General features: G+C 46.3%; 1 long non-coding RNA gene across 2 annotated transcripts in view; it reads right to left on the reverse strand.

Annotated features, from left to right (window-relative positions):
* LOC119316227 overlaps positions 1-10,044 on the reverse strand; it is a 17,141-nt gene extending 7,097 nt beyond the window's left edge. Inside the window, exons 1-3 of one of the 2 annotated variants that reach the window (XR_005152828.1) lie at positions 9,921-10,044; positions 8,421-8,520; positions 2,191-2,731 (exon numbers count right to left, since the gene is read on the reverse strand). This is a non-coding gene — a long non-coding RNA (uncharacterized LOC119316227). Of the gene's footprint in view, positions 1-2,190; positions 2,732-8,420; positions 8,521-9,920 lie in introns of those variants that run through there. The other variant, XR_005152829.1, reaches the window with a different exon arrangement.
* Between the last annotated feature and the right edge of the window lie 540 nt (positions 10,045-10,584).

The raw sequence follows: 10,584 nt of genomic DNA on the forward strand, positions 1-10,584 counted from the left end.
TGATGGCAGTGGTGGGTAATTTCCCCCCAACTCCAGCTTCTAGAGTTATTTGAAGCACCGCTGAAGAGCTTCATTAAAAACTTGGAGTTGTACCCCAGATTCTAGTTTTTTGCGGAGCGGCATATCATGGAGTTACCCCGTTTGGTTTGTGTTTTCTGAAGCGGGGCTGAATTTTAAGAAGCAGAACAGTCCCAAACATGCTCTAAAACAAACCATAAAAGCTTGTGCCATTTGGGAGATCAGGTTTTATCCACTGATTTGCAAAGAAAAAGCCATGACAAAAATGGTGGGACTCGAATTTTCAGGTCAGTTTGGATTGCTTCCATAGCTCGAGGAGCCTCGCCTGGCGTGTGCCTAGAATCTGCCTGATGGCTATTTGGTTGATGTCTGAGAGGAAAACCGAGTGCCTGGTCTGGACTCCCCTAGCAATAGGATTAGCCAGGCCTAATTAAAAATACCAATAAAATATAGTATCTAGCCCATGCAGGATGATCAGCCTGGCCCAGGCATAACTTTCTCCACGCCTAGCTATGATGCCCGGACCAAATAAGCATATTAGCTACACTTACGTCAGAGACTAGTACATCTACTTATATAATAATTTATCCAGGCAAGTTCACGAACCAAACAGCATACTACCATGCGTGCCTAGCCAGGCAGAATTCAGCAGTTTCCCAGGCTATTTCCAGGCTTTGCTTTGTCCCAGGCATAGTGCCCAGGGCATGAACCAAACTAGCCCTAAATTTCAGTAGAAACAGGAGTTGTTGATGCATTGTCTAGAGTGGGACACATGATGACCACTCAGCTGATTTCCTAAAGCAACCTCAATGGTTACTGGAAGTGCAAATTCTTATGTTGTGGACATGGAAGCACAACTGTTGTGACCAGAGCATTTTTGAACAATGTGGCGAATTTACATGGCCCTCATAAGACAATTGTTTCTGACATAGATAAGATTTTTACAAGTGCCTTCTGGAGAGAACCAGCTCTGGGATACTCAGTTGTATATAAGCACTGCTTACCACCCTCAAAACAGATAGGCGGAATGAGAGAATTAACCAGTGCCTAGAGATGTAATTGAGGTGTGCAGTGCATGATAGCCCCTCTAAGTGGCACTCCTGGATTGCCCTTGCTGAATTCTGGTACAATACCAACCACCACACCTCATTGGGATGCTCTCCGTACAAAGTACTCTATGGAACAGATCCAAACTATGGCACACTACCGGTGGATAATGGAGGTTCCTTCCTCCAATGCTTGTGTGCAGCTTGGCTGAGAGAAAATCAGAGTCAATGTCAGTTGCTGAAGGAGCATTCACTTAAAGCTCAGACCAGGATGAAACATTATGCATATCAGAAAGGTCCGAACGTGAATTTCAAGTACAAACTCGGTTTCTTAAAACTATAACCATATGCTCAAACCACAATAGTTAATCGACCTTGTCACAAGCTTGCTCTGAAGTATTATGGGCCTTTCACAGTTGAGGAACGAATTGGTCCTGCAGCATATAAACTTCAGCCATGGTACACCTGGTCTTCCATGTATCTCTTCACAGCTGAAGAGCCATGTGCCTGATCACGCGCCAGTATTCTCCTCCCTTCCAACTACTGTGGACTTCTCTTCTCAGGACTTGGCACTAGAACTGATCTTGGATCAAAGGTTGGTCAAGAAAGGGAATGTTGCCTGTCTGCGGGTGTTTATTCCATGGACATCACTGCCAGCCTCTGCTGCTACATAGGAAGACTATGAATGGCTCAAGCTGCATTTCCCACACACACCAGCTCGGGGGCAAGCTGGTTCTCAAGGGGGCAGCAATGTCAGTACCTCAATCTGGCATTGACGAGCAGTGTGCCCGGCAAGAGGAAGCTGAAGAAGAGGCACGGAATTCAGAGTGAAGCGTTCTAGTGTTCTGTTAGTTCTGTATGAATTAGTGGGCCGTGGGCCAGTTGAGTGAGTGTTAGGCCGAGACCCATGTACCAGCATGTTATAAGCTAGAGGCGAATGCTGTAGCTGGCATTGAATGAATGAACTCACAAGCTTTTTCCCTTGTCTCTGTTGTCTTTCCCCTTCCTCAAACCCTTCTACCTACCCCATTTCCGCAGCAATGTGAAACAGCATAATCATAAGATTGTTCAAATGAAGAAAGTATGAAGCAAACGTTTATGTATTTTTAGTTATAAACTACTTGCATAAAGGCAACAACATCATCACACTAACACTTGATAGATGCATAATCCAAAAAAATTCAAGTTGGCGATCTGTCGAGAGCTTCTCCTTAGGCTCAACACCGAGCAAGAGAGCAAGGATCTATCCCTGCACGAGGACTGGCTACGTCGTCAGATCAAGGCCTCCTATATGGGCCTTGCTTCCTTGGAGCGCACCACCACCCTCCAACGTGCCCGCCTAGCGACCCTTAAGGATGGGACGCCAACACATCCTTCTACCACCGGCAATGCTCCTATTGGCGGCAAAAGAACATGGTGCAACACCTAATGGTTGAAGATGAGGTATCACGGACCTGAGCGACATGGTTGCGACGGCGTACGCGCACTTCGACGCCCTGCTTGGCTACGCCGTGCCCCTTGAGTGCACCCTGGACCTCTCCACCCTCATCACGCCTGCAAACCTAGATGACCTCGATGCGCCCTTTGATGTTGTGGAAATCTGGCAGGCCATCAAGCGGCTGCCCGCATGCAAGGCGCCAAGTTCCGACGGCTTCACCGCTGAATTCCTGCACGCATGTTAGCCAGCTGTCAAACAAGACCTCGTTGACGTATTCTAGCAACTCTTCGCGCTTCGAGGTCGGGGTTGTCGGTTTCTAAAACCTACACATGAGTTGTGAGCAACAACTCTTTGAGAGTTCGGCCAGGGACTGAACACGTCCAGCAATCTTAAGTCATGGATGAAATGCGGTGGATGAACTGCAGATGAACACGAAAAACTACCCAAGTTTGGGACACCTTCTTGATGTACTCCCTCTGGTCCTTTTTAGTCCGCATATAAGTTTTGTCCAAAGTCAAAGTATCTTAACTTTGGCCGAACTTATAGAAAAAAACATTAACATTTATAATGTCAAATCAACATTGTTAGATTCATTACGAAATTTAGTTTCATAGTAAATATATTTGGTATTGTAAATGTTGGTACTTTTTAATATAAACTTGGTCAAACTTTACAAAGTTTGACTTGACATAAATCTAATATGCGGAGTAAAAAGGACCGGAGGGAGTAATAACCTACTCCTGTTTAGTTTTGTATTGCAATGGTAGAGAGCTACAATGTGTCTGTTACAAGGTGAAAAGATCGACCTCCTATGAGGCCTTGGTCTCCACTATTTATAGTGTCGAGGGAGCCCTTGCCGGAGGTTCTGATTGGTTGAATATACATTGGAGTAGCTAGTGTAGCTTGTACCATGGTGGCATGGTCGATCGTGGCACGCTCGTACGAGTGATGATGACGTCCTTCCGGGGCAGTGTGTCACCTCCTGGATACTTTCTGCCTCCTTTGGTATTCGTCAGGCGATGCGAGGTACTGTCACTGTAGCGGCGTAAGCGGTAGGTGAATCTTACTGTACTTGCTGTGGATAACTTGGGTCGCACGGATCCTCCTGGAGCCCATGCGCAAGGGCTAGTCATTGACCCTTCGTCCCCTTCCTGGCGTAGGCAGCAATGTCCCTTGGTATGGGCCATTACGCCACCTCCGACGTTGAGACCCGCTTCTTCTAAATGAGTAAGCGGGGTGTCAACGTGGGCTCTCGGGAAGGCCCTGTGAAGAGCCCCCATGAGGCAGCTCGTTTCCATGTCTTGTCTCCTGACGACTCAGTCCATAGTCCAACGAGTGCATCACAGTCTTCACAAGATGTTCCCATGGGTGGAGAAATATATATGCCTTCGCCGTCAAGGCTCTTCTTACAAGGTTAGTAATACCATGGTTTTATTGACGCCAACAGGGGTTTCAGCTACCTGAATCAGGCGCTCCTCACGTTGCTGCTTAAGCCCGCGGATGCTCACAGCCTCAGTGATTACAGACCCATAAGCCTTATCCACCTCGTCGCCAACATTTTCATGAAGGTTCTTTCGTTGCGACTCGCTCCCAAGCTCAACGCCCTTGTCAATGCGAACCAGAACGCGTTCATCCCAGGACGCAGCTTGCACGACAACTTCGTCCTAGTGCGGCAGTCCGCACGCCTACTCCACCAACTTGGAACCCCTCGCGCGCTGGTAAAGCTCAACCTGGCATACGCTTTCGACTCGGTCAGTTGGCCATTCCTCTTCAAGGTCTTGCGACAATATGTTGGTGATCGATTCCTGGACTGGCTGGCCATTCTTCTCTCATCTGCCAGCACCAAGGTGCTCCTTAACGACAAGCCCGGCCCAGCCATTTGGCACTGATTCAAGCTTAGAAAGGGTGATCCCCTTTCACCCCAGCTCTTCTTCCCCGCGGTCGACACACTTGGCCGCCTGCTGTGCCGCGCCACCAAACTAGGCATCCTACAACAGCTACATCCCTGGTGACTAATCCCCGTCGCCTCGCTATATGTGGATGACATGATCCTATTCTGCCACCACTCGTAGGGCGACATCTCGGCAGTGAAGAGTATCCTACTATCATGCAGCTCTTTGGACATGCCTCGGACCTTTAGGTGAACTTCCCGAAAAGCTTGAACACCCTTATTCGCTGTGATGCCGACGAAGCCGCTCCCGCAATCAGCCTACTCGGGTGCCCCATTGTGGACTTGCCCATCACCTACCTTGGCATTTCATTGACGATCAGGCGCCCCTCAGCAGCTCAGCTTCAGCCCGTGGTGGACAAAACTACTGCTATGCTCCCTGGATGGAAGGCACAGCTCATGAAAAAGGTCGGTCGTCTCACGTTCGTCAAGGCCATGTTGAACGCAATCCCCATCCTTCAGCTACTTGTCTTAGCGCCTCCGAAGAAGATCATCAAGGAGCTTGAAAAATATTCAAAAAGGATTTCTCGGGGTCGGACGCACGGAAGCCAATGGTGGCAATTGCCACGTTAACTGGCGACGCGTCTCACGGCCAATCTCGCTTGGAGTACTCGGCGTCTACGACCTTGAGCGCACCGGCCTCGCGCTCCGCACGCGTTGGCTATGGCTAAGCCGCACCTACAACACCCGGGCTTGGAGTGGTCTTGACCTGCAGCTTTCCGCTGAAGAACGCGCCTTCTTTGCTTCCACCACCATGCAGATCGGTAACGGCCAGCATGCCATGTTCTAGGAGGACCATTGGATTGGGGGTCGTTCAGTCCTTGAGAACGCGCCACTCCTATACTCCTGCGTCACAAAACGCCGCCACAAGCTACGGATGGCTTCAGGCTAACCGCTGGGCGCACGACATTCACAGCACCATTGGCATCTAGGAGATAGGTCAATACCTACAGCTATGGCACATGATCGAGCATACAATGCTCTTCACAAAGCCAGACTGCCTCCTCTAGATATGGAGTTCGAGCGACACCTACATCTCGCAGTCTGCCTACCTCGCCACTTTCCACGGCTCCACCACCTGCGACAAGCTTACCTGAAAGTGCTGGGCACCGCCGCGTGTCAGGTTCTTTTATCGGCTCGCCCATCTTGATCAGTGTTGGACTGCAGACCGTCTCGCCCGCCATGGCCTGCAGCACCCCGCGCGATGTCCACTTTGCAACCAGGCGCCAAAGACCATACAACATCTCCTCCTCGCCTGCCCCTTCTCTCGGCAGGTATGGTACGAGGCACTGAACTAGATAATGGTACCCTACAACCCGTTCGACAGGAAGCCCTCGATCAACGCCTGGTCGCTCTCCGCGAGGTAACTCACGCCCAAGCCCATGCACAAGGGCCTCACCTCCACGACCCTGCTCATGCCCTGGATGCTTTGGAAGCACCATAACGACTGTGTCTTTGACAAAGCCCACCCCTCGGTCACTGCCCTGATGACGAAAATCAAGGGCGAGGCGGCCCTCCAAGCTAGAGCTGACCGCTAGGACTTAGAGCTCTCACCCCCCAGACCTGGAATGTTCACTGATTTCGCGCTTTTGCATTGTATGTTTGCCTCCTGAGAGGGTTGTAACTCAAACCCTTCCTTTTCAATGAAATGAAACGCAAAGGTCTTTGTTTTCTCGAAAAAGGATGGTATAATTTTCTTTGAAGACTGGATGTCGATTGGTAATAACTCAGCACTCATGACCAAACTCATTATAGCCTTTCATTCTAGTGCTATTGGTTGACATCCTGGAATTCAAATAACATACCAGAGGCTCAAGAAACTATTTGCTTGGTCTGGACTGAAGCAAGATGTTACAAACTTTGTTCAGTAGTGTACAATATGTCAACAGGCAAAGCATGAGCACTGTAAGCTTCCTAGTCTGTTACAGCCACTGCGTGTACCACAAAGTCCCTGGATTGACATTACTATGGATTTCATATAAGGATTGCCAAAATCTTGAGGATATAACTACATTTTAGTGGTGGTGAACAGATTCACCAAGTATTCACAATTTATCCCTCTGAAACACCCTTTCACTGCATTTGTTGTGGCCAGAGCAGTTCTGAACAATGTGGTGAGTTTACATGGCCCTCCTAACACAGTTGTTTCTGACAGAGATAAGATTTTTACAAGTGCCTTTTGGAGAGAACCAGCTTTGGGATACTCGGTTGTATATAAGCACTGCTTACCACCCTCAAACATACTGCCCTCAATCAGATAGGCAGAGTGAGAGAATTAACTAGTGCCTAGAGATGTAATTGAGGTGTGCAGTGCCCTTGCTGAATTTTGGTACAATACCAACCACCACACCTCATTGGGATGCTCTCCGTACAAAGCACTCTATGGGACAGAACCAAACTATGGCACACTACCAGTGGATAATGGAGATTCCTTCCTCCAATACTGGTGTGCAAGCTTGCTGACAGAACATCAGAGTCACTGTCAGTTGCTGAAGGAGCATTTGCTTAGAGCTCAGACCATAATGAAACATTATGCATATCAGAAGAGGTACGAACGTGAATTTCAAGTAGGAGACTCAGTTTTCTTAAAACTACAACCATATATGCTCGAAACACAGTAGTTAATAGACCTTGTCACAAGCTTGCTCTGAAGTATTTTGGGCCTTTCACGGTGCAGGAACGAATTGGTCCTGCAGCATATAAACTTCAGCCATGGTACACCCGGTCTTCCATGTATCTCAGCTGAAGAGCCATGTGCCTGATCACACGTCGATATTCTCCTCCCTTCCAACTATTGTGGACTTCTCTTCTCAGGATTTGGCACTAGAACTGATCTTGGATCAAAGATTGGTTAAGAAAGGGAATGTTGCCTGTCTGCTTCCATGGACATCACTGCCAGCCTCTGCTGCTACATAGGAAGACTATGAATGGCTCAAGCCACGTTTCCCACACACACCAGCTTGGGGGCAAGCTGGTTCTCAGGGTGGCGGCACTGTCGGTACCCTCAATCTGGCATTGACGAGCAGTGTGCCCGGCAAGAGGAAGCTGAAGAAGAGGCACGGAATTCAGAGTGAAGAGTTATAGTGTTCTGTTAGTTCTGTTTGAATTAGTGGGCCGTGGGCCAGTTGAGTGTGTGTTGGGCTGAGACCCATGTACCAGCATGTTATAAGCTGGAGGCGAACGTTGTAGCTAGCATCGAATTAATGAACTCACACGCTTTTCCCCCTTGTCTCTGTTGTCTTTCCCCTTCCTCAAACCCTTCTATCTACCTCATTTCCGCAGCAATGTGAAACAGCATAATCGTAAGACTGTCCAAATGAAGGAAGTATGAAGCAAACGTTCCTGTATTGTCGGTTATAAACTACTTGCATAAAGGCAACAACATCATCACACTAACACTTGATAGATGCATAATCCCAAAAGACGAACCGAAGGCATGTAGCAGCTGATAGTAAAAAATCAAATGCAGAAAGAGGGTGCATTTGATTATGCCATCACTTAACATGTACACAAAAGTGGGGAAGACCCTAAGTCATCAGTCATCTGAGGAGCTAGAGAAACTGCACTAACATAAGGAACCAGGACAGTATTAAGGAGAAGGGGAGAAGGTAACTGAAAGCAAAGCAGCTAGATGGATGGCAAAGGTATACGAAAGAGCACACTCGGTAGAACATCAGCAAATAACAGGGAAGGCAGAAGGGCGGAGTTATGGGAAATAGAATGGAGAGCTGCTCATGAAGGCATGAGGGGATGAGAAAGCAGGGCCTAGAGAAAATGTCAACAATGCAGCCTGCCATGACACGTGATAGGAGGTGGCCAGGCAGGAAACCGCTAAGCAAAGAATTGTCGACAAAATCTTTAGTCCAAAATCTCTTACAATTTGATACTTGAGAAATGGCAATAAAAGGGGAAGCAATAAATTAATGAAACAATCCAGATACCTCAGCATACATGCGGAAGATATGCTTACCTGCTCAATCAGTACACCACGACAGCATACCTAACCAGATAATCATCTTATGTATTCTGCAAAAGACCAACCACACTGTGTCCACCACCAATGTCTATTTCTGCAAGCATAAGAAGTAATCAAGTCAACCAACCAATGACATTCCAACAAAAAACCAAATAGATATGATGAGGCATCAACAAGATGTTTAGAAAAACTCACAGTTGTCGTTTAGGAAAAAATATCAGTTTTATACCAGATTAGGAATGGATAAACAAAACCACACCTACTGTCAAATTTGATTAATATTCCAAAAAAAAAGTATAAGCTGATTACTATCTTAAAAATGAAGACGATGCACACTCGAGACTATTAGCTGGTCAGAAGAGACAAGTTATCCAGTATAATTAAGCTCATTCCACGCCACATTGAAATAAATAAAATATAGGCATACTGATAAATCCTAGCAACAAAAGTGAACAAGACTATTCAAATTTAGATTATCTTCAAGTAAATTTAGCCTCAAAAACTTAAGTCAATACTTGAAAAACTAGCAATAAAAGTGATCAAGACCATTCAGGTTTAGATCATCTTAGATAAATTTAGCCCCCCAAAATAAATGATCTAAGTTTATTTGTTTTCCCTGGTACAAATGGATTTGCTACTCGTGCTAGGAATCTCCTAAAAGTGATAAAATGAGAAGTTATTCATCAATATGGGCTTAATTTAGTAGCAAGATTAACAGGGATAATAAATGTTGAATGAAGCAAATAGAATGAGCTTGAAGCTTCTAACTGTACCAATTGAGCTACCTATTTGACATTTCAGTTGGTTCAAGCAAGTCTCTCAAGTAGTTGTCTTCAACTTCCAACTACCATGCATCTTATCTTGAGAAAAAAAACTGCACTGTAGCTATGCACTAAAACTACCATAGTACAGTTACTCCCTCTGTTCCTAAATATTTGCCTTTCTAGATATTTCAAATGGACTACCACATACGGATGTATATAGACATATTTTAGAGTGTAGATTCACTCATTTTGCTCCGTATGTAGTCACTTGTTGAAATATCTAGAAAGACAAATATTTAGGAATGGAGTATATGTTAATATGCATAGGACATTGAAACATGTTTCAACTTTAAAGAGAGCATTTGCCAGTCTTGGTGTTCATTGGTTTATTGTATAAATATTCATATAATGAACTTAAGAAAGGCAGTTTGCTAGTTCTGACTTGAACAACAAGAATTACAGAAATGAAGCTGACAGTAGACCAATTGCAGCCCACCGCCTGGCTGAGCATAAAATAAATTAGATACCACTAAAATGAATCATAATCATTACATACAAGAATCGGACCAGGAATATATAATTTAAAGAGGTCATTAAGTAGCAAAACAAATTGGTGATATGACACTACTTAAAGTTACTAACTCAAAAGGATGTGAGCGGAATTCCATCAACCAATTATTGAACATGAACTTGGTTTTGTTAAACCCATTATGTGAAGGCATGTTATTACCTGCAGTGTAGACGCTTTCGAATGGGTACAACAACAACAAAGCCTTTAGTCCCAAGCAAGTTGGGGTAGGCTAGAGGTGAAACCCATAAGATCTCGCAACCAACTCATGGCTCTGGCACATGGATAGCAAGCTTCCACGCACCCCTGTCCATAGCTAGCTCTTTGTCGATACTCCAATCCTTCAGGTCTCTCTTAACGGACTCCTCCCATGTCAAAATCGATCGACCCCGCCCTCTCTTGACATTCTCCGCACGCTTTAGCCGTCCGCTATGCACTGGAGCTTCTGGAGGCCTGCGCTGAATATGCCCAAACCATCTCAAACGATGTTGGACAAGCTTCTCCTCAATTGGTGCTACCCCAACTCTATCTCGTATATCATCATTCCGGACTCGATCCTTCCTCGTGTGGCCACACATCCATCTCAACATACGCATCTCCGCCACACCTAACTGTTGAACATGTCGCCTTTTAGTCGGCCAACACTCCGCACCATACAACATTGCGGGTCGAACCGCCGTCCTGTAGAACTTGCCTTTTAGCTTTTGTGGCACTCTCTTGTCACAGAGAATGCCAGAAGCTTGGCGCCACTTCATCCATCCGGCTTTGATTCGATGGTTCACATCTTCATCAATACCCCCATCCTCCTGCAACATTGACCCCAAAT

Source organism: Triticum dicoccoides, chromosome 6A (assembly GCF_002162155.2).
Source record: "Triticum dicoccoides isolate Atlit2015 ecotype Zavitan chromosome 6A, WEW_v2.0, whole genome shotgun sequence".
Taxonomy (NCBI): Eukaryota; Viridiplantae; Streptophyta; class Magnoliopsida; order Poales; family Poaceae; genus Triticum; species Triticum dicoccoides.